This window comes from Amblyomma americanum, chromosome 1 (genome assembly GCF_052857255.1).
Source record: "Amblyomma americanum isolate KBUSLIRL-KWMA chromosome 1, ASM5285725v1, whole genome shotgun sequence".
Taxonomy (NCBI): Eukaryota; Metazoa; Arthropoda; class Arachnida; order Ixodida; family Ixodidae; genus Amblyomma; species Amblyomma americanum.
The window spans coordinates 361,151,890-361,171,337 of record NC_135497.1 but is presented as its reverse complement, the minus strand read 5'-3'; the positions used below and the strand labels follow the sequence as shown (position 1 = coordinate 361,171,337).

The 19,448-nt window shown below is 43.7% G+C and overlaps 2 long non-coding RNA genes across 2 annotated transcripts; one reads left to right on the top strand and one right to left on the bottom strand.

Annotated features, from left to right (window-relative positions):
- Window positions 1-2,237: 2,237 nt before the first annotated feature.
- LOC144100870 (uncharacterized) lies at window positions 2,238-13,062 on the bottom strand. Its single transcript, XR_013307876.1, has 5 exons — window positions 12,696-13,062; window positions 11,668-11,754; window positions 10,726-10,931; window positions 9,092-9,169; window positions 2,238-2,547 (listed from the first exon to the last, which is right to left on the bottom strand). It is a non-coding gene; the product is annotated as an uncharacterized LOC144100870 (long non-coding RNA).
- A 1,178-nt stretch (window positions 13,063-14,240) lies between these two features.
- LOC144100865 (uncharacterized) lies at window positions 14,241-19,443 on the top strand. The gene is made up of 3 exons (XR_013307875.1): window positions 14,241-14,730; window positions 18,556-18,642; window positions 19,379-19,443. It is a non-coding gene; the product is annotated as an uncharacterized LOC144100865 (long non-coding RNA).
- Window positions 19,444-19,448: the final 5 nt, after the last annotated feature.

The window sequence follows — 19,448 nt, the reverse complement described above, 5'->3', positions numbered from 1 at the left end:
GCAGCTATTATGGCAAACATAAACAGAATATTTAGTGATGGCCATAACCGAGCAAGCTGGGTAGCAGCAGGACTGGCATACGCATGGTACTACTGCTGTATACTGTGGCTCGGTATGCTCGACGCCAGAAATTTGATGAAACAGCATGTGGAATGGGACTCAATAAAATAATACAGATACCGGATATAATTATAATGAGTGACGTTCTCTAAACTCTATATGATGCATTAAACTAAGATTAAGGAGCACATTCACTTCATGATAAACCATAAACTGATGCACTGCAACCTGCAGAGCATAAATTATGGTGACGTAAAAGGAAAAATATGGCTGTCTCGTTGGCCTGTTTGCAAACAAAGAAAAACAACCTGCTACCTTCAAAGGTTTATTTGTCTGCAGAGCTTGTACGGCACAGCCGCTGGCTTACATAGATCTGCTCAACAATACTTGTGCACTCACGCACAGCAACGCTCCTGGGACAGCATGGTGTGGAAAGGTCATCGATGTCTTTCCCAAGTCTGTAAAAAGGAATGAGGATGATCACCTACAGGAATGGCAGCAGTACAGAAGTATTCTTGCCACGTTATGAGTCCTTCGGGCTGCAATTCAGTAAACTACCCCAAGAACTCATTCCCTCATATAGCCTCCGCAGTTAAGATGGGCAAGTACTATTTAAGGACGCACTGAGCACTCCATCTAATTTTTGTTTCATGCAAAAACTGAGTCACGGACTCTGTTGCACTTTCTGTCTATGTTAATCGCATTTATTGCAGCCAACCAAATTTAAAAATGTGACATTTTTTCCCACTACTCAGTTTCCAGTTTCTATTTGTGACGTCAAGACCAAAAAAGACTCCGTGATGACTGTTTTGAAGTGAATGACGGTGCACCGTACCTTCAAGCATATGCTCGCAATAACTGCCATGAGAGCACCAGTTTGCTTGTGAAAACGACAACTGGTAGTGGTACCTGCATTTTATTAGACACTGGCTTCAAAACCTTTTTTCAGTGAAAGTAGGTTCCTTTAAATTAGAACGCAGGAATTTATCAATACAGACCATCATCATCAGCCTGACTACGCCCAATGCTAGGCAAAGGCCTCCCCCATGTCTCTCCAATTAACCCAGTCCTTTGCCAGCTGCACCCACTGTATGCCTGCAAACTTCTTAATTTCATCCCTTCACCTAACTTTCGGCCGCCCCCTGCTACACTTGCCTTCTCTTCGAATCCGCTCCGTTGCACTAACAACATTTATTGATTTGTTTATGTTACCCCTAAATGCCCTCTACTGGAGCAGCTGGGATACATTTTAATATTACATTAAACAGAGGAAAGATTAATAAACAAAATTAGCATAGCCAAAGGCAAGCAGGCCGCAACTCATAGCTATTTGTACCTAGCACAAATATATTTATACTCTTTTCATCCAACCATTCGTACTTCATCAAAATACAAAAATATAATTTCAAGTCAGTTTTCAAATGGAACACTTGTCGCAAAAAAATTTCCCTGCAAAGAGGTAGATATTCAAACAATAAACCTGAAAGCAAACTGAAAATACGTGGTTACCTTTAAAATCCGTCAGACCCGAGAAAAGAATCCTTTGGCTGCAGCGCATACTTAAGTCTGGCTAAGCGGAACTCTAGTACTGTACACAAAATATAAAACATCTGGTCAGGAAATCATTTATTTCTGCTTTAATTACTATGTAAGTATTGTACCTACGCACTATAAAAGCATTCAACCATTAGCTCCTTAGCTTGAGCAAAGGTATACACCAGTTAAGACGGCGAAATGGACTAAATGGTAAGAATTCATACTCAAGTAAAACAGCGCAAAAAACACTAACACCGAGAGAACGTAAACCCAGTCCTGACTCGCAGTTTAATACACAACAGAAACTTATTTACAACCTCAAGATATGCAGTGCGGGAAGGTGCGCAATCCAAAAAGGCCGCAACGGGACACATGTTCGCCGTCACTGCTGCGCTAAAAATGCAGATTCCTTATATTAGTGAATGAAGAGACTGCTGATGAAATCACCTCCATTTCCCCTGATATGAAAGCCTTCTGACACTTCCCACATTAACTGATCCCAGCGAAGGAATATGAAAGAATAAAAATCTGATCCCAGTGAAGGAATATGAAAGAATAAAAATCTTAAACCTTATGCAACAATTTTTCTTTCATCCTTTTGAACTACGCCGTTCACACGAGGCACAGTGCGCTGAAAGATGTGAACCTGTCAGCGTAACTACATAAAAAATTCTCTTCCTGCTGCCCGCTGACACCACGGTGTCCGACTGATATAATATTGACCACAAAACATTAGCACCTATGGCACCAACAATGGCAGGTAGCCTGTGTTGTGCCTGACACCAAACTCAAGCGGTATGCAATCTTCCTTGGTGCGAGAAACCGCACATACGTTTACCTCTAACTCACATTGCGAAGGCAATGAGATAGCTCAATAAGGTAGTATGAGAGCAACCATGTTCCCTACCAGCCTATCCTGAGCTGGTGTCTTCACTTGGCCTTGTATCAAACCTGCACACACATATACAACCAGATCTTGTGAATAGCTGGTTATTGCTAATTTTTTAGACTGAATGGCAATAGCATATGGTGGTGGCAAAATCTACTGAGCATTTACCTGAAGTACGAGACATCACTCTTCATCAACTTCGAATATATCAACAAGAAACTCACGATAGGCACTTTTGTCCTTGGATAGTAAGCCTAGCAAACATGCCATGCTTTCCCCTCCATAAGAGCATCAAGGAACTGCAGTCTCTTCATCTGGCACTTTAACACTGAAGTCCAATCCCATGCTTTTCTTTTTGAAGGCCTTACAAACATGAAGTAGTTGTAACTAAACACTTCTAAGGCAAAGCCCTGCAAACTGCGCTAAATGTTTTGGTCCACACACACAAAGAAAATATTACTCATAATAGAAGCCACACCTGAGCCTGCACAAACTTCTTTCTTCCACACATAAAGGTCCTTCTGTTCCCTCACAAACATAGAATCAAGGTGAAATTGCAAAACCTTGGAGACTGCACCAACAAAAATACCGCAGTTGTGGCCAGAAGAGCTTTTGCACGAAGAAAAAGAAAGAAATGAGCTTGCATGCATTAAAGAGTGGTTCCTACCATGAGGGATATTTCCCTTGCTTGTGTAGACCAAAACTTTGAGCACAGTTTTAAAGGCTTCGCCTTGCAGGTGTTTAGGTATTACTTCGTGTTTGGAAGTTCTGCCAGCCAGCCTAGACCCATAGTTGCAATGCTGCGGGTTATCAATGTGCAAGGCTGGGGATTAGATTTCAGTGCTGAAGCACCACATGAAGGGATTCAGTAGTTCCTTGATGTATGGCCTTTGTCAAAAATTACAGCCTGAGGAGTTTGCTTCCAAGCTGCATAACGAGGCCCTTGTAGCAACCTAGGAAGCCCTAGATTCCAAGGGGGTGAGGATGAGAACTCTTCTTACCTTCATGAGGTTTAGAAACCTGGTGATAGGTAATGAGACACACACCATGGCGAGAATCAGACTTCTTGGGCTCAAAATTTTTGAGAAAGGACGCATGTATGCAGGTGAGACCAAAACACATTTGCTGGGCGTATCACCCGAGGTCAAACAAAAAGCAAACTTGTTTTGAGCTTCACGGCAGCGTATTCAAAGGAGGTAAAGAGGGGTATTGTAGTCTTATGTTTCAAGTCAGTGCCCATGAGTCCTTGCCACTGTCAGACTGCCGCTAGCTTTGGCCTTCAGCATTTTTGGTCTGTATGATTTAGCCGGCAAGCTCACACCTGTTACCGCGTTGTGCCACGTGTGGACAGCAGAGGGAAAAGGATGAAAGTAAGAAAACAGCGTAAGCCTTTGTTCCATAGTGCTAAGGTTTTTAATCTGTCATCTGGACCAGTAACGTGGGAAGTGTGGACAATGTTTCATGTAAGCAGAGGTGGAGATGACAGCATCAGCTTTGCCTCTGTGTACTTGTATGATAAAGGAATCTGCATGTCTGACCTGGTAATGTCAGTGAACACATGTCCAGTTGTGGCCTTTTGGTTTGCGTGCGGGTTTTTTCCACAGCCTGTTTTTTGGCACAATGATTTCTACAAAAAAGCACAATTCTGAAACGTTGTAGGGAGCAGAAAATATCAACTTGACATCATATTTTGCCACCATGTATTCTAGAATCTTGCCAATACTCTCCTAAGGGGCCGAAACATGGAGGGTAACGAAAAGTGTTCAGCTTAAGTTTAGGACAATGCAGTGAGCTATGGAAAGAAAAACGATAGGTGTAACATTTAAGAGACCTGAAGCAGGCAGAACGGTGAGGGAACAAATGCGGGTTATTGACATGCTACCGAAATCAAGAGGAAGAAAGGGGCTTGGGCAGGGCATGTAATGTGAAATCAAGATAACTGCTGCTCCTTCATGTTAACAGAGTGGATTCCAAGGGAAGGCAAGCATAGCAGGGGGTTCCAGAAATTTAGGTGGGCAGATGAAATTTTCTGGAATACGGTGGCAACAGCTGTCAAAGGAAATATATGGGAGAGGCCTTTACCCTGCAGTGGGCATAGTCAGGCTGATGGCAATGATTCTAGTTATGAGAGAATTTGCGTAATTATGGTTGTAGTAAACACTTTGATCCAGTTCTCTGCTCAGTTTTTCTCACACTGTTGGTCACACTGTAAAACTGCTTTTACACTGTTTCTACCACTGCTTGGAAAAGAGGCAAAGGGAAGAATCCTGTTTACTGTCTCGACTTGTATTTTACTCAGCTCTGCCTTTAGAGGGTATGAGCTTATGACACGGTCATTTAACCAGATAAGACTGCGAAAAATAAATCACCATGACTTCTTTCAATATTCTAGAAATATGAGCTCAACATATGGTCCTGTTTAAAGGAGCACTAAAGAGGATTCTGAGCTCACCTTTTTATGATGGGAACTCGATCTACACACTGCAAGCTTTCTTAGAAACTTTGAATAGTCCTGTGGAGCTGATTTTCATATTACATCAGATGAAATGTCCCGTTTCCCACCTTTTTTGTTTCATTATAATTGACCAAGAGTAGGAGTCAACCAATTTGAGGAGTGCTTTCCAGTCAGTCACATGGTGGCTTGCCACTTGTCATCGGCGGTGTGATATGTAGTAATACGGGGAATGATTTGTGAAAACAGTTCACGGAGATTTTTATTTCTGTGGACCTAATTGGCAGCTATGCTGTCTGCAACTAAAACTATTCGTAGAAACCTGAAAGCAAAGCAAAAGCAAGAGCTGCCACGTGACTGGCTGAAGGCACTCCCCGTGCTAGTTGACTCCTCCTACTCGCAGAGGTCAGTTAAAAACAATGGTGGGAGCTAGGACATCTAATCCAATTTAACAGAGAAATTGGCTGCACAAGACAAAAATTTGAAGTTTCCAAGAATGCTCGGAGCATGTAGATAGAGTTTTCATGGCAAAAATACCAGCTCAGAATCCTCTTTACTACACCTTTAAAGAACTGCATTGCATCTAAACATTTCACACTTTCCTTGCGGCACTTCCAAAGCACAGTGAACGTGAATAAATAGTGAGACTTCAGGAACAATCAAGGAAAGTTGGCATCATTTAACAAACCATTAAACCAGTAAAAGATCATTTACATATCTCACCATTGTTAAAATCTGGACATAGCATAAGGCCATTGCTAGCTGTTTTGTGAATGTTGGTATAGCCGGATACATATCAAGAGAGAAGCAGCAGATACCATTCAAAGGAGGTGCTCCAGCCGATGACGTCGAACGATTTTCCTTATGCCATGGTTAATTTGCTTTCGTCTGGCTCCCCCTACGACGCCACCCTAGCAGGTCAAAGGGAATTAACCACATTTTGAGAATAAGTCCTCGCCATTGGCTGGGTGCAATCATTTGAGGGGCATTTGGTGCTTTGTTTTGAATTTTACCAACTATATATTAATTTCAAGAAAGTTGTTACACCCGACCAAAAATCAAAACGTTAATCTTGCACAACCACAGGTTTTGAGATCTCAACTTTTTTTCACATTCACTATGCACCACTTTGGAAATTCCACAAGACGAGTGTCTCAGGGGTTTAGATTCAAACTAGTCACTTGAATGCGACGTGTTACACTGATACGCCTAGAATAGTGACAGAAAGAGCGCATATTTATTTTCCGCATCCTTAACCTGTTGCACGGGTAAAGAACCTTCATCCTGTAATTCTGCTGTCGTCAGCACCTAACAACTTCAGACAGAGCCGAGTAACATACAAGTCGAGTGCCTTCAAAAAGCAGGCTTCCCTTACCGCCTTTGCAGGCAGTGGCAAAAACAGAGCTGAAGCAGTGGTAGAAAGTTCCCAACAATGTGAAAGAGGCTGAACACATAACTAGATCAAGTATGTGGCCCTACCAAAAATAGTACACATTTCTCTTAGCCTCCAAAAAGTGGTGGCAAAATATGTCGAGCTAGTGTTTTCTTCAGCATCCCCTCCACCCATATACTTATTAAAGGTCAAAATAAATGTTTTTAATTCTGCCATTCCCCCTTGCATTTCAGTTAAGTTTGTGATTACTTAAGGTGGAGATGCACATTTATGTCATTGCTTGCCAATTGACAGACTTAAGGGTTCAACCATCTTCAAATTCCTTAAAACCATCACAGTTTATTACATTACTAAGGCAAATCTTATCCCAGCTTGTTTTTTGCGAAAAAAATTTCTATGCCAAAGCCGCTGTCTCAAGTTTCGAAACTCGTGTAACAATAAATAAATAATAAACTCGAAACAGGTACCAAACTGCGATTTTTCGATTTTTGATGTAATTTTATGTTCTCACAGTAATCATTACAAATACTTTCAAAGTTGCCTGCCAGACAAAGAAGCCAAAAGATGTTTCAGCGATTAGAAACCGTAAGCACTAACAAAAAAATTTCTTAATTCAAGTAAAGTAGCTTTTTGTGCCATATTAAGGTGCGAATTCATTGTGAGGTGATACTAGTAAAAATATGAAAGGTAGTAAGCTGCACATTACCATTGAATGCAATTTATTCTGGAGAGTGATTGAAGTAATTTTTGTATTAGGCGAGAAAACAGTGTTGAAAGCTGAGCACCGATGCCAAACCTCAACGTTGCTCTGTGCCTGCTCTTTACTGCAGTGCTCACTAGAGCCGGTTGCAAACCATATATAAGCAGTGCTGCAAGGCGCTCCAATTGGATGTTCCCATGTTTGTGGGTTGAAAGCCTGGTGGCACGTTCATCCATGTTTGAAAACTTGAAACAATTGGGTCACTGATTACGATGTAATTCTAGCATGCACAGTTGAAGTACCACTGGCTGTTTCAACCGTAGAGAGAAACTGGGAGTGCAACACCACCACACTTTGAGAACCGCTGCTGCCAAGAGACAGCTAGAACGGGCGCATATTTATTGTGCATGTACCTTTGCCATCAATTCTCCCCAGCTGTCAGCAGCTGTGCTTTGCGAAGCACGGTAGCCATCCACTCCGTTTTCCTTTAAGTGGGAAAGAGCCTGCACATGAAGACGATGTGATGAAACACTACTGTTCTTTCCAAGGTGCTCTTTTAAACCACTTAGTGAGTTCAATTTGTTTTTCTTGAATGACTTCCAGGAAGCAGAAGACAGCACCATCATTTCATAGTGCTTCTTGAATCTGTGCAATGAGGAGCGTGGCTGCAGCGGTCTTTGGTCCACATCTCCAGTTACCACGAGGGTTTACTTGATGCTTCTGCTTAGTGGCCATTTAATTTTTATTTTTTGTAACCGTGTCCTTGAGTAGACCTCTGTACTCCAGAAGATGAAAGCATTCAAGCCCAGCACACCACCTGCAGCACTGCTTAAACCTACACTTGCAGCTGGCTCCAGCATGCACTGTACTGAGGAGCAGGCAGGGAGCAATGCCACGGTAGGGCATTGATGCTGAACTTGCAGAATGATGTTTTTAAGAACAAAAATTAGTCGAATTAAACTTGTGATAATAAATGCGACTGAATGGTATTGTGCAGCTTACAACCTTTCTATGCTTACCAGTACCACATCACTATGCAACTGACAGCTGAATATGCCACAGAAAGCAACTTTTCTCCAATTTATGATTTTTTCTGGCATGGCTTAGGTTTTCTCATCGCTGAAACATTTTATAGGCTGCTTTGCCATTCATACAACGTTTATGAGACCATAAAATTTGGTAAATAATTTCAAAAATTGATAGCTTTCCACCTTTTTCAGTTTAAAAATAATGAAACATGAAACAAATTAATTTCAAAATTTTTGTAAGTGAAAGCATAATGTGTAGTCTAAAAAAATTGATAGTCATGCGTTCTTTATTAAGCCAAATGAAAAGTGATAGTGCATGCATGTGGTACTTCAGATATCTTTAGAACATTCACCTTTCCACTGTGCAGAAAGCATATAAGATCATCCACCTGCGTAGTGCTTCACATGTTTATGATGTCCATGATTGCATGTCTGCGCGAGCACATACTAAAAATAAAAAAAACACTTCGCTATTTTATAATGCCGGCTTCTAGTAATAGAATAAACTATATGCATTTTTTAAAGGAAATCGAAGATGGTCGAACAAAATCTGGGTCAGATGGCTTGGAATGACCCAATTTCAAGTTCATAAACTAAAATACACCATCACAAAGTTATTCAGTCTTGTCACATGTCAGCTGCACAAAAAACATGCACTGACGTCTCATCAACTGGTGTCTGCTGAAATTGCTATTTTTGTGTTGTGTACCCAGATATCTCATCCAATCCACTAGATACATCATGATACTTATGTTAGCACACTTATCAGCTGTGTTATAGGCAGCACCTTTTCCACAGAATGATGTATGAAGTCTTCAGCATACTTTTCTGTGAATACATCAAAGTGAAGGGATAAGGAAAAGCAGCTGCTCTACAACACAAGAATGCATAAATATTCATGCACCACAGGTCTTTTCTCCTCCAACTGCACCAATAACCCAAAGTGTCATTAAAAACTTAAGGAGCTCTTTGAATGACACGAGAAAGTTTTACTGGCTGAAATGAAACAGTTATGGTATTAGTGTGGCCACACCTGGATGTGCAGGTAAAGCAGTCAGAGTCCATGACACAGTACAGCTGTGCAACAAGCAGGCAGTGATATTCTTGCTCTCTGCAGTAAAAAAATGAGATAAGAACATCATCATAAGAATCAGAAGCATTCAAAGCAAATAAAAAAATATAGACACTATACCACATGCAAAATGGTTTTGGGGCGGTTGGTTCAGCATTTTCAAAAACAGCGCTCGAAGAGACAGACAGAAGGATGAGAAGCACTACACACATTGCACTGAATTAACAGAAGAATTTTATTCCTTAAGCATTACAATATACACAGTGCAGAATAAAGAGCAAACAATCAGTCCCGTCACATGCTTCATCATCATTTTCATCTTTCCCCTTCCAGAAACACCCTTTGTTTCACTAGAAGCGATAGCAATGCACTGCTCACGCATGTGTCTTTATAATCAAAGATTATATGCAATACAGTGATAGTTGACTGAAACCGAGATGAAAAAGCACAGGAAATTATTGAGCGTAAAACAATGTTTGATTATAAAGACACATGCATAAGTAGCACCTCCCTATCATTACTAGCAGAAGAGGCATTTTGGAAGAGGGGAGATGAGGGTAACGATGGAACGTGACAGGACTGATTGTTGACTGTTTTATCTGCATTAAACATCTAGAAATGCTTCATGAATAAAATTTATTTGCCTGTTCACCATTGCGTGTGCGTCATCATCATTCTGTCCACATCTTCCAGCATTGCTCAGAATAATATATAACAAAGCTGAAGTACATCCAGCACACGAGGTTTTCCTCTTGGGTTGGCCCATACAAAATCTGCAGCTTTTTTTGCTTTTCATCACAACATTCAACACACTGACCGCTCTCGCTACGCCAGGCAGCCTGCAGACTGTCTTTAACCTTTTATAAGGTACAAGCTGCATGCATTTCTCCCCATGGCCGGTCTAGAGGGGAACGTGTTCTCTATTTCTTACGGCCTGTGCAAAGGGGTCTGTTTCTGCCTCTTGCCACATCGTGGTGGGGTCGTCACTGCTTTACCGCTGCATCCGCCATTCACGCGGGAGGAGAAGGTTCCTGAGTTTTTCCTGATACTTGCTAACACATTAGTCATTAGTATTCCTTCGAGGTATGGATACAGGTCTCTCGTTTAGGGAAGTTGTGAGGTATATGGGGGGTAAAATAATTCAGGACACGTGAAAAGTGATATCAGCGTAATGAAGTATTATATACATTGCCCCGCAATATTTATTTGACAGTCAAATTTTAGTGTATGTGAGTCTGACTATGCTCTACAAGTATCGTCTCAAGCCAGCAGCCAATAATGGTGGTACAGGATTTACCACTCGCACGTTGCGGACACTTTTGCCCCCGATGGTACATTTTCATGAGGTGAGCTTCAAAACTCACTATCTGAGTTTTCCGTTTCTTCCCCTTAGCATTACGCATCATTTAATCATGGACCATGAGACGTGCAAGAAAATCATCAGAGTACTTCCTTCTGGATTAGGAATGAATGATTCCTGCTTTTAAATATTTTCACTGAGCACATTTTGTGATGAATCTGTGCGCATGTGGGCTGCGCTGAAGACGCGCAGGCTCAGCATTCTGTTTTTTTTTAAATTTCAGTGTTGCACTCACTATGAACCAGTGGCCGACAGCACGAACCAGGTGAATGCCACCCACCACCGCAGATACAGGCAGGGAGCAAGCAGTCGGGTCTTGACGTCTATAGCAAAAGCAGACGAAATAACTTCTGGAGAAAAACTCCCATTGCTTCTGCGGTGATTGTAAAGGCCGTAGGAAGAGTGAAGTGGTCCCCTTGACACCAGCTTAGCCTGATATGCCTAAAATTGGTAAAAGTGCATTCAGAATGGTTCTGAAAATCCAATGACATCATTTTCAAGCCGTTTTGACCACACGTTTTGTAGAAGAATGGTGAACACATTTGCACCAATGACTTCGTTTCTTTCAAAAAGACCTCAAATGCGATGCCTATGTTTTATCTACCTATAAGAACACTTGCAATATATTTGAAGATTGCTTCGAGGCAGTTTACTGATTGAAAAGGCTGAAACTGTCAACAATTTATCAAATTTATTTTCCCACCAGTACGGGCCACATCAAACTGAACAACTATAACCCTTATTGATGTACTTCATGTCTACCCCTCATGTAATAATACCCTGTAATGAGGCCTTTGAGTATGAATATATAAATAAACAAGTAAATACCCATGCTTGTAAATACACACAGAACACCAGGGGGACCATTACCAAAAGAGAAAAACATTCTGAGTGGTTTGTTTTATTGTTAGGTAGTAATGAGCACGTAAAATATGTTATGTAATGTATCATATTCGTTTGCCGGCACTTGAAGCAAAAGGAACGCGAATCCCCGAATCCTACAAAGGGCTCAACATTTTTCACATACTGTAATGGCTGAAATGCAATTTGTTTAAATCAGTATGATTATCCAATGTGTACTGAAATCCAAAAGCTTATTTAAATGCTGTCCTGAAACAAGCCATAAAATAACACTTTGCCGGAATTCACGCGCTCCTTTTCATTCCATACAACTCACAAAGTTTACTTTTACGAGGAGGCAAGACCCGTGCTGTAGGCTCCAAAGTGGATGCAGACGATCCGCATGCGACGAGCCACGATCCACCTGCGAACACTCGTTATTAGAGAGCATAGTGATATAAGAAATGAAAGAATGTGTCACAACATTGATTCCCCTCAGTTATGAATAGAGAAAAAGAAAAAAACTAGGATATTTAACGCAATCAGCTCCCCTAAAATTGCACTCTGTCAACACAAGTACTTCTGTTATCATGACAACTGCCAAAACCTATTAAAGCACCAAGTAAACCCCAGAAAAATAAAGGCAGCACACACAAAATGCGAGCATGAGTGAAAGGATTCAGCAGGAATTATTTACGCATTGTAACACGCAACAGACGTGACACCCTTTATATTCCAAGCATGATGAAAATTTACAGGACGAAAAAGACGCAGAAACACAAAAAGTTTGACAAATGAGTGTTCAATTTTTAACAGTGATTAGCAAATGGTAGACAAACTTGCGCTGAAGCTTCTCCACTTACTAAAAGCCTGTAAAGAGAAGCCCATTCCTGTATATTATGGCATTCCTTTTGTGAAAAGAACCACACAGGAGAACTGAATGGACATGCTCCGAATTATAATGCATCTTTTTAGCTAATGATAAGGATTGCAAGCGAATAACTCTCCGAGTTGCACAATCGCAGCATTTGAAAGCTGGCCTGCAAGTACTCTCGCTGCCGCTTACTTTTGCACTCACTGAGAAATTTTACATTGTGCAAAATAGGCGCACTAAAGTTTCCGTTCAACGGATTCGCAACAGGCATGCAGCATATATTATAATCGGCGACAGCTATCTGTGGCTGCGAAGCAGAAATACGAGCGCGAAACGCCGGCTCTCACAAGCGCGCTGCACGCACGCGCTCACGAACCAACGACGCAAGCTTGTGAGCCGGCGGTGAGAGCTCGTAGCTTCCGCTGCATAGTCACTCCTTCAGAGGCAACTTCACAGAAAGCTGCATCCGAGTCTATAGAGAATATTCTTACATTGAAAACTCCGTTCGTGACGAAGTCAACGGCACCGAACCATTGGCGCAGACATCGGCACAAGACCTGCTACACAATGAGCACATTCTAACACATAAGAAGCACATTAACAACGTCCATGCACTGCGATTTCAAAACTGAGACTGCACCGACTTCTTTGCGACGACCTAGAACAAAGGGGACACTGACAGGAAGAAGCTTCGTCGGCTGCCGCTGACCCTGTTTGCCACGTACGGCGCGTTTACAGCGGTACGCGAACCTACACTCTTCTGTGGTTACATACGTGCACGAGCCACACTACAACGCAGGATGGTACTGCACAAAACACTGAAAACCCGTCCTCATTACACCCGCGCAAATAGCGGCGCACGCCATAATAGACGGGAAAATAACGTCGACGGTATAGTGACGGAGGTGACGAAGGCCTCTGGCTGGCCTGGCCCCCTGCCGGGCAAAAACGCGATGCTGAGTTTCAGTTTCGGTGTTTTGCGAAACGACTGTTATTTCTTCACGACGGGCACAGAGAAATTTTACACGCAAACTTTTGCAGGTATTATACCGCTTTGGAGGGCGCAAAATTGCCAGCAGCAACTAATATCGCGAGGAAAAGCTAACGATGCAAAGATATTTTTATACTTGGATGGCGGTTCACAATTAATGCTTGAGGAAACAGTGTCTTAATAGAAAAGCAACGCGCATTCACGCGGTACGAATTCTGTCTACTATTTCGTTTGCCCTGCGGCTGTCTTCGTCTTCTCTCTCTCTTTTTCTTGGGGGGAGGGGTTTGCGATGCATCTATTGGGATGTTTAGTGCATTACACAGTTTCTTAGCTGCAGTCCGTACGTTATAAAGATGAGCCGTCGTTCGAAATTATGTTTTCGTAAGCCGCAAGTAGAGCGACCCTGTTGGAAAAACCAGCATGATTTATGCTGGCATTCATAATGGACATGGTCGCGAAAGTACCGGGCATGCCGGGAAGAAAGACTTCCATACTGGAACGTGCTGGCAATGCCGGACATTTGTTGGGAAGCTAACTGGGCATGTCGGACACGATGGTGGCCATGTGAACGCATTTGATGCTGGGAGCAGAAATTGTTGGGAGGTTAGGTGGGCACAGAACAAACGATACTGGGCATGCGGGCACCCATAGCGGTGGTGTGTCGTGTTAAATTCCGACTGGCAGGTAAGCCGGCACACACCGAGCCAGGGCAGCTAGAGATCGTGTAATTGGCAACGCCATCAAATCTGAACCTGCTGCGCTCGAGCTGGATATCTGCATGGCACACGCGAGTTGACTGCATTCGAGGAATTGCGGTCTTTATACTACCACTTCGACGCTGACTTCTACACTCTCTCTACTTGCGGCTTACGAAAACATAATTTCGAACGACGGCTCGTCTTTATAACGTAGGGACGGCAGCTAAGATACTGTGTAATGCACTAAACATCCCAATAGATGCATCGCAAACCCCTCCCCCCAAGAAAAAAGAGAGACAGAAGACGGAGACAGCCGCAGGGCAAACGAAATAGTAGACAGAATTCGTACCGCGTGAATGCGCGTTGCTTATCTATCAAGACACTGTTTCCTCAAGCATTAATTCTGAACCGCCATCCAAGTATAAAAATATCGTTGCATCGTTAGCTTTTCCTCGCGATATTAGTTGCTGCTGGCAATTTTGCGCCCTCCAAAGCGGTAGAATACCTGCAAAAGTTTGCGTGTAAAATTTCCCTGTGCCCGTCGCGAAGAAATACCAGTCGTTTCGCAAAACACCGAAACTGAAACTCAGCATCGCGTTTTTGCCCGGCAGGGGGCCAGGCCAGCCAGAGGCCTTCGTCACCTCCGTCACTATACCGTCGACGTTATTTTCCCGTCTATTATGGCGTGCGCCGCTATTTGCGCGGGTGTAATGAGGACGGGTTTTCAGTGTTTTGTGCAGTACCATCCTGCATTGTAGTGTGGCTCGTGCACGTATGTAACCACAGAAGAGTGTAGGTTCGCGTACCGCTGTAAACGCGCCGTACGTGGCAAACAGGGTCAGCGGCAGCCGACGAAGCTTCTTCCCGTCAGTGTCCCCTTTGTTCTAGATCGTCGCAAAGAAGTCGGTGCAGTCTCAGTTTTGAAATCGCAGTGCATGGACGTTGTTAATGTGCTTCTTATGTGTTAGAATGTGCTCATTGTGTAGCAGGTCTTGTGCCGATGTCTGCGCCAATGGTTCGGTGCCGTTGACTTCGTCACGAACGGAGTTTTCTAAGTAAGAATATTCTCTATAGACTCGGATGCAGCTTTCTGTGAAGTTGCCTCTGAAGGAGTGACTATGCAGCGGAAGCTACGAGCTCTTCCCGACAGCCTGAACGGACAACTGGGTAGTAAGAGGGCGTGGCACCTGCTCCGCCACCTTCTCGACCCCACACAGTCCAAGTCGGCTGCGCAAGGACAACTCGCTAAAGTCATCCATCAACACACCGGGGACGAACACTACTTCTTGGACCTCCTCAGGGACAAATACCTAAATACCGCATACGACAGAGAAACGAGCCCACAGTATTCGGGACAACCAAATACGCAGCTGGACGAGCCGTTCAGTGATGCAGAAGTCTGGGCAGCGCTGGGCCAGCTTAGAACAACCTCAGCGGCAGGACCAGATCTGATTACGAATAAGGTCCTCCGTAACCTGGACCTGAAATCTGTCACTGCAGTCACAGATTACTTCAACGTATGCTGGGAGACAGGAATCATTCCCAGCAGCTGGAAACATGCCCGAGTGACATTTATTCCAAAACCCAACAATAAACTCAACGTGTACAACCTAAGACCCATTTCCCTCACATCCTGTCTCGGGAAACTCATGGAGCACGTGGTTCTGAACAGATTACGGGACTACACCGAAGACCACAACCTCATGCCACACTCCATGGTGGGCTTCAGAAGAGGACTCTCCACCCAAGACGTCATGCTCCAGCAATCACGTGACATACTCGACCCCTGCATTAAGAACACAAGAGCAATATTGAGCCTCGATCTCAAAAAGGCATTCGACAACGTGTCACACAATACCATTCTGAAACACCTAGCCGACCTCAACCCAGGCGAACGGGCGTACAATTATGTTAAAGCCTTCCTAGAAAATAGAACGGTGGAGATCACCGTTGGACCACTGAAATCCACCCCAATCAGGCTCGGTAACAGAGGGACACCACAAGGAGCAGTCTTGTCGCCCTTCCTCTTTAATCTGGCTTTAATCAAGCTTCCAGACAGGCTCAACGCAATTCAAAACATCCATCACACTCTGTACGCAGACGACATAACTATCTGGACGAACCGCGGCTCCGATGGACAAATTGAAGAAGCTCTCCAAGCAGCGGCTGAAACGGTTGAGTTGGAGGCAAGGAGAGCCGGCCTCGAGTGTTCCCAACCAAAATCAGAACTCCTAATCGTACGGCGGAGCAAGAAACCTGAAGACAGGATCCCCATCAACATTAAGATCCAAGGCAAGAACATAGATGAAGTGGAGAACATGCGGGTCTTAGGACTCCACATCTCCAACACCTCCCGCAACACTGTAGCACTGGGGAGACTCGAAAGCTCAGTACACCGGGTGGCGCGCATGATCAGGCGCATCGCCAACAAGAGACGAGGCATGAAGGAACACGACCTATACAAACTCCTTCAAGCATTCGTCATCAGCAAATTTACATATGCCTTCCCATATCTCCATCTCAAGAAAGGAGAAGAACAAAAGATCGATACCCTAATACGGCATGCATACAAAACGGCGTTGGGCCTTCCTAAATTCACAGCCAACGAGAAACTCCTCTCCCTGGGCGTACACAATACCTTTTCTGAACTTAAGGAAGCCCACCTAACAACACAGACTGCTCGGCTCTCCAGCACTGCAGCGGGCAGAATCATCCTGGACAGGCTTGGCATCGAAGGGGAGCCTATGGCGGACCATCCAGGCCCCGTTCCTAGCCATTTCCGAAAAAAGATAAAAATATTACCTCTACCCAAGAACATGAACCCGCAAACCCAACAGGGTCGGCGGGAAGCAAGAGCCAGAGCTCTGCATCGACGCTTGCAGAGTCTTCAAGACGTCATCTACGTCGATGCAGCCAACTACCAAGACAGAACCCACAGATTCGCCATCTGTGGGGTATCTCATCCTCAGGACCCGGACCCGGCCACTACACTCATGGCCGCTACAGTATTTACCAAGAACGCGGAAACCGCGGAAGAAGCTGCAATTGCAGCTGCTATCGCCTTTACGGACGCTACAACCATCGTTAGCTATTCCAAATATGCCATTTCGAACTTTGCCAAAGGCCGCATCTCACTCACGGCCAGAAATATCCTGGAAAATGTTAGACACATCCCTCCTCAGAGACATTGACCTGGTATGGGTCCCGGCGCACGCCGGAAACCCCGGAAACGAGGCCGCCAACGCACAAGCTCGAGTTAAAGCCGGCCGAGCAGTAGACAAAGATATGGTGGAGCTGCCATAAAAAAACGTAAACCAATGAGCTCCTGCCTGTACCACTAAAGTATCACAGGTTAAAATAGTCTGAACCCGGAGGCAACCGGTGAAGCGCTAACCTCCTATCACGACCACACCACCCATTTTAGACTCGCACGTAGGCAGTTCCCGCCGCCGCACCCCTCCCTCTCAAGGGAGCAGCAGGTGGCGTGGAGAAGACTACAAACCGACTCTTTCCCCAACCCAAATGTGTACTCGCACATATTTATTACAACCTCCAGCCCTAACTGCCGCTTATGCTGTGCAAAATTTACTTTAGACCACATAATCTGGGACTGTAAAGCACATCCCCCACCCCCAGATCTCATGGCTGCTCCCTCACCTGACGCGTGGCTTTCAGTAAAGGTCAGCGACGACCGAGGCACTCAAGTCAAGGCTGTCGAATGGGCCTGTGCGGTACGAGACCTACATGGTCTGGACCTCACTTACTGACCACGAATCTACACTTTCTTTCAATAAAGTTTTTACTCACTCACCGCCGGCTCACAAGCTTGCGTCGTTGGTTCGTGAGCGCGTGCGTGCAGCGCGCTTGTGAGAGCCGGCGTTTCGCGCTCGTATTTTCTGCTTCGCAGCCACAGAAAGCTGTCGCCGATTATAATATATGCTGCATGCCTGTTGCGAATCCGTTGCACGGAAACTTTAGTGCGCTTATTTTGCACAATGTAAAATTTCTCAGTTAGTGCAAAAGTAAGCGGCAACGAGAGTACTTGCAGGCCAGCTTTGAAATGCTGCGATTGTGCAACTCGGAGAGTTATTCGCTTGCAATCCTTATCATTAGCTGAAAAGATGCATTATAATTCGGAGCATGTCCATTCAGTTCTCCTGTGTGGTTGTTTACGCAAAAGGAATGCCATAATATACAGGAATGGGCTTCTCTTTACAGGCTTTTAGTATGTGGAGAAGCTTCAGCGCAAGTTTGTCTACCATTTGCTAATCACTGTTAAAAATTGAACATTCATTTGTCAAGCTTTTTGTGTTTCTGCGTCTTTTTCCTTCTGTAAATTTTCATCATGATTGGAATATAAAGGGCGTCACCTCTGTTGCGTGTTACAATGCGTAAATAATGCCTGCTGAATCCTTTCACTCATGCTCGCATTTTGTGTGTGCTGCCTTTATTTTTCTGGGGTTTACTTGGTGCTTTAACAGGTTTTGGCAGTTGTCATGATAACAGAAGTACTTGTGTTGACAGACTGCAATTTTAGGGGAGCTGATTGCGTTAAATCTCCTAGTTTTTCTTTTTCTCTATTCATAACTGAGGGGAATCAATGTTGTGACACATTCTTTCATTTCTTATATCACTATGCTCTCTAATAACGAGTGTTCGCAGGTGGATCGTGGCTCGTCGCATGCGGATCGTCTGCATCCACTTTGGAGCCTACAGCACGGGTCTTGCCTCCTCGTAAAAGTAAACTTTGTGAGTTGTATGGAATGAAAAGGAGCGCGTGAATTCCGGCAAAGTGTTATTTTATGGCTTGTTTCAGGACAGCATTTAAATAAGCATTTGGATTTCAGTACACATTGGATAATCATACTGATTTAAACAAATTGCATTTCAGCCATTACAGTATGTGAAAAATGTTGAGCCCTTTGTAGGATTCGGGGATTCGCGTTCCTTTTGCTTCAAGTGCCGGCAAACGAATATGATACATTACATAACATATTTTATGTGCTCATTACTACCTAACAATAAAACAAACCACTCAGAATGTTTTTCTCTTTTGGTAATGGTCCCCCTGGTGTTCTGTGTGTATTTACAAGCATGGGTATTTACTTGTTTATTTATATATTCATACTCAAAGGCCCCATTACAGGGTATTATTACATGAGGGGTAGACATGAAGTACATCAATAAGGGTTATAGTTGTTCAGTTTGATGTGGCCCGTACTGGTGGGAAAATAAATTTGATAAATTGTTGACAGTTTCAGCCTTTTCAATCAGTAAACTGCCTCGAAGCAATCTTCAAATATATTGCAAGTGTTCTTATAGGTAGATAAAACATAGGCATCGCATTTGAGGTCTTTTTGAAAGAAACGAAATCATTGGTGCAAATGTGTTCACCATTCTTCTACAAAACGTGTGGTCAAAACGGCTTGAAAATGATGTCATTGGATTTTCAGAATCATTCTGAATGCACTTTTACCATTTTTAGGCATATCAGGCTAAGCTGGTGTCAAGGGGACCACTTCACTCTTCCTACGGCCTTTACAATCACCGCAGAA